Genomic DNA, 5,867 nt, shown 5'->3' on the forward strand with positions numbered 1-5,867 from the left:
ACAAGCAATAGGGAAATAAATATTCTGAGGGTATTTATAGGAGGTGCACTATGTAATTTTGACCTAAGATATTTCCCAGAACAACAGCTCAATCTTGCACTGATGATTTATAAAGGCTTAGACTGGCCTTTTGAAACCACAAATCTGTGGCACTGATACCTTTAATTTCCTTTTGTTCTGTCCTAGGCTAACCCTATTATTGTCAAGCACCAACTGGTCACAGGGAGAGAAATGCAGGCTGGAGCATTCAATTTGCCCTGAAATTATTTTGAGAGGCCCCCTCTTGAACTAATCAGAATTCCAGACATTTTCATTTAGAACAAGGCTTTGTCTTCATATCTAGTCACAGGATAAGACTCTTAAAATTCTTATTAGAACTCAGTTCAATTTTAAACTTTAGAGACACAATGGACTTTGATTAATAAGCTAATGGACTCCAATCATTTTTAAAACTCATTTTGACAATCAATGTATGAATGTCCAACTTTGATTTGAGTGTCGTTTCTCATAAATATGTCAGTTTCGGTGGTCACCCTTTTTGTTTCAGAAGTCTTTTGTTTTATGCAATTTTCTTCTTAATCCTTCACTTTTTTCTTTAATCTTTAGGACCAGTTACATGAAATTTTATTCTCAAGGATAGTATTTCCTATCGAAAAGTCATTCACTCACATCTAAATGTCATTTCATTTACATTCTGTATTTATTTTATGTAGAATACAAGGACTTTTAATATGGGAGGCAGAATTCCAAGGTAATTCCAAATGACACTACCCTTTATATAATATTTCCCCTTGTGTGAATGGAACCTATGAACATGATGAGAAATCACTCCCATGATTCTGTTACCATTTATGGCAAAAGAGATTTTTCAGACGTATTTAATGTCCCAAAATGATTGACCTTAGGATAGGTAGATATCTGGGTGGGCCTGCCCTAATCACCTGAGCCCTTTAAATCTAGGTCTAGAGGCCAGAGATGGAAGAATTACAAGATTCAGAGCACAAGAAGGATTTGATGTGCCTCTGCTTTCTTGAAGCCTGAGGGTGCCACACAGCAGGGAATGCAGGAAGTCTACAGGAGTTAAGAGAAGCTCCTGACTGAAAACTGGTAAGGAAGGAAATGAGTAAAACCCTCTAACTTCAAGGAACTGAATTCTACTAAAAAGAATGAGCTTGGATTAGGAATTTTTCCCAGAGCCTCCAGATAAGAACTCTGCTTGATTTCTGCCTGGTAATATGATGAACAGAAAACCCGGTAATGTCAGTTAGGACTTTGATCTACAGTACTCTGGATTAATAAATGGGTGGTATTTTAAGCTGTTAAATTTGTGGTAAATTATCACATAGTATAGAAAGTTAATACATCTTATTCTACTCGTGTTATGCAGAACATTCATTTGCCTACAACTGATGATATCTATGTTCTTGTTACCTGGAAATTTAATTCTTTAAAAGAAAAATGTACCCATTAAAGTATATAGATCAAATAGCTATTACACAGGTTATAAATTTACCTCATATGCGAAGCATCCATTCACAGTATGGAGACTTCTGTATTTATTGCCTATTTTAATAAACATTAAACTCATACCTTCTAGTCTACAAGAATCTAAAGTAGATGATAAAGGAAGGTATAGTAAATAGTAAAACAAAAATCTCATAAGAAAAAAAAAAGAGAAAACTTTGTAAAACAAGAGCCACAAAACAGCATAGTCTGAGTTTACTAACTCTTAATTATGCTTATCTTAAGAAATATAAGAGTGTCTGCCAAGCAATGGGTAAATGTACTCTAACTTTCCAGAGAAGGTTGGTGAGATTAAATTGTGAGTTGGAAAAAAGTTCTTCCTAGATAAAGGGAATTTTAGAAAGACTGTGTCTAGCAAGGACTCTGGAGTCAGATGGAGAGCCATAAAATAAATATATCTTTGTTGGTTTTAGCCTTCGGAATTTTGGAGTTGTTCACTATTACAACAGATCTCTGTCCTGACTGACTAAATGTGCTCCTTTCTCCAGTCTTCATAATTATATATAGTTCAGTGCAACTCTCTTTTTCTAGTTTTTTACATGTAAAATACTAAAATCATCCTAGACTCTTCTCTTTCTCTCTTTCATCATCAAACATCCATCATTGATTCCATAACCAATACTGTTGTTTCTGTAGGGAGAAGGCAAGAGGAATAATGTGTTAAATCGAGCTATATTCAGAGACTGCCAAGGCCATCAAGGTGACAGCCTTTACCTTGACCCAAATCCAGGAACAACTAGATTCCTTGGCAAGCATAGTATTTCAAAATTGAAGAGCCCTAGATCTTCTGACAGCAGGACAAGGGGGAACAAGCATTTACCTCAAAGAAGAATATTGTTTCTATGTCAACCAATCAGGACAAGTTTCCATATCTATACAAAACATTCTTAAATCCACAGACCAGATAGCACACTTTGGCATAGACACTCTTACTGGAAATTTGCAAATGTGGTTACAACCCCTTCTTCTATTGCTTACTGTTCCCTTAATTTTATTTTTTATTCTCCTCTGCTTAGGACCACCCCTCCTAAATCACCTTGTTCAATCTGTTTCTTATAGGATCTGGTCAAGCTAAAATAGATGGCATTAGCACAATGTCATGTCTTTCCAAAAATCCCAAAAAGCTGAAAATTATAGTTTAGTCTACTTCCAGGATTTGATTAGAACTTTCTTTTCTAACTCATCTTAATTCTATTTTATAGTCAGTCCAATTTCTTCTAGCTCTGGAACATGACAAGGACTTTTCATTGATTAGCATACAAAGTCCTTTCATTTGTTCAACTATGTCTTAGAATAACTATTTTATTTTAAGGAATTTTCTGAGAGTCTACTCATCAATCTGCTGTTGCAATAATACTCAACAAATCTCAAATTCCTCTTAACCTATGATACTTTTTTTCCTTTTTTCTACATGACACGAAAAGAGAGAGAAAAATAGTATGTGAAGTAATGTGAAGGCATTAAAACTTCAAAATCAGTTCATTCAAAAGCACACAATTTCCACTTTACTTTTAAAGAAACCAGAAATACTCTTCTGTATCATCATTTTCCCCCTCTCTGCTGCATCATTTTCATCAGCATAAAAACATTTTAATATCATTCGTCTTAAAAGAAAAGAAAAGGAAAGGAAAAAAACCCTCATTTGACCCCATTCTCTCTTTAAGTATTTCCTCTTTTATATCAAAACTCTTAAAATTACTTTTCCAACTTTTTTTCTTTCAAATCTCTCTTAACCTGCTGTCACCAGGCATTTTTATTACCACTTTACAGGAAAATTCTCTTTTAAAGTCATCAATAACCTCCACATAACAAAGTCCAGTGGTTGAGTTCAATTTCATTATTATCAGAGTTAAGCATAAGTGATCACTCAGTCACTCCTAAAGTATTTCATTCCCTTGGCTTTTGGGACACCATTTTCTTGTGCTTTCCCTCCTACCTTGATCAGTGTACTTTCTCAGTTTCCTCATTCTCCCTCAACTTTCTGACCACTCAACTTTTTGTGCTCCGTGGCTTAGACTTTGTACTTCCTCTCTACTTACATTTGGTTTCCAAGATTATGGCTTTAAAATATTTAATTCTAATCCAGATGACCCTCTTGAACTTTATACCCATATAGGCAACTTTGTATTTGGCATTACCAGTTGGGTGTCCAGTCAGAAATATAAAATTGGTATATTAAAATCTAAATGTCTCCTAGAGAATCCTAAATGCTCTTAATAAAATATGGCCAGCCTACACCTTTCAGACACATGGTAAAATGTATCTCTAGCATCTTTTTAAATATAAATGTGGCCATGGGACCTGGCTTTGGCAAATGAAGTATTGAATGTAAGTTATGAGTTTTACTCCTGGAAGGAAGCTTTAAGATTTAGAGCATTATTCAATGTGTTTCCTGACCTGTGCCACAGTGATTGTTAAATGACATATCAACATGGAGCCTTAGTCACCCTGGGATTCTGGGTGACAAATAGAACTTTTGTCATCAATTTTCTTTAGATATGTATCAGAACCATAAATACATTTTCATTGTTTTCAGTACCTGAGATTTTAGAGTTATTTATCATCACATAATTTACCCTATCTTGACTGATTCACCTTCCTAAATGTGCTCCTTCTCTTGTCTCATTCATTTTAGTTTGGTGCAACTGTATCTTCCCGGTAGAACTAAAATCTTGAAATTATACTAGACTTTACTCTTTCACTCATACCCTACATCCAATATGTCACCAAATACTGTTTCTATATTCAAATGTATCCACTCCTCACCATTTACCAGATTTAGGCAATTATAGCTCCTATTATCTTTTGCCTAGATATTTAAAATAGCCTCCAAATTGTTTTTGTACTTCTTGTTTTCTTATAATATGTTTTCAACTGAGTAGCCAGAAAGAGCCTTTTAAATATAGACCATATAATGTCACTTACTGGCCAAAACCCTCCAGTGACTAACTATCTCAATCGGACACAAAATTCACTATAAATTGCTAGAAAACCTGTAAGGTCTGGTCCCTCCTAGTTCACTGATCTTAACCCTAGCATACTAGCCTTCTCACTGTTCCGTTAACATGTACGAAGTGTGTTCTCTCCTCAGATGTTTCTATTTGTCAATTTCTCTACCTGATATATTTTCCCTCATCCTTCCTTAATTTGGGACTCAAACAAATCTTCCAACATGTATAAACAGCAACTTCTCCCACTTTCAGAACACCTCATCATCTTATTTCTGCTGAATTTTCTTTCACGACATTTATCCAACCTGACATTTTATTTATCTACTCTTTTTTATTGTCTCTTTCCCTCATGAGAATTGTAAGTGCTTTCAGAATAGGGCAATGGCTGGCATGATAAATATTTGGTGAATAAAAGGTAAATAATTCTTCATGATTGTTAACTGCTGAGATGGAAAATAAATTTAACCCCAAAGGTCATCTGTTGTCTGTTGGTTGTGGTTCCCTAAGTCTTTGTGCCAAGGATATATAAGCCACATCCTGGCTCAGTGGGAAACTGTCATAATCACTTAGAAATGTCCTCTATGACTTTAAGGGGGATGAGAGGAGTCGACATTCACTGGTTTCTGGGACCTCTAATAAAACTATAAACTGAAATCTAATTTTGACATTAAAAGTTAACCCTGTTTTATAATCAGAGATTTAAAGAGTTTTATCAGTCACAGAGAGTAGTGGTAGTAGCGGTGGTAGAGGTAGAAGGGGATGCTGATGACTGGCTTCGTGCCTTTCAGATTACAGAATTACAGTGGTGACCCTGGGTCCCCTTTGCTGACATACTTAGCCTCTTTCTTTTTCCATGCCTTCCTTTCCTTTTTTTTTTTTCTTTTGTTGCCCTATCTTTTATACAACTCTGCCTATACTTTTGTCTTTCTTATGAAGTCATTTGGTTGCATTTTCAGGTACTTGTTAGTCCAACTGACAATAATAGCAACTAATGATATTTTTCAATTCTGTACTCTTCAAATTATGAGTGAGGCAATTGAAACCGTTCTTCAACAAATGAATTTCTAAACAATGACATTTTCTTAAACAATATTATATGCCAATACTCTTTTATCCTAAAACAAAGCATCAAAGTCATGTAATTTCCAAGATTAATTTATATGTGGGCTAGCACTGTGTTGCACATATAAACACTTGTTCAATAAACGTTTGATTTAAACAAATTTGTGGCTGCCTACTCGATCCCAGTATTTTTCTTCAGAGTTGCAACAAAAACAAACAAAAAAATGTTTTACAATATAAAAATAAAACTGTGATTTTGCTCAGTTTCTGTCAGGAACTTAGGTCTTATGACATTATGATTTTTAGGCCTATATATATTCAGTTACAGCA

The sequence above is a fragment of the Pteropus vampyrus genome, unplaced genomic scaffold, assembly GCF_000151845.1.
Source record: "Pteropus vampyrus isolate Shadow unplaced genomic scaffold, Pvam_2.0 Scaffold5, whole genome shotgun sequence".
Classification (NCBI taxonomy): Eukaryota; Metazoa; Chordata; class Mammalia; order Chiroptera; family Pteropodidae; genus Pteropus; species Pteropus vampyrus.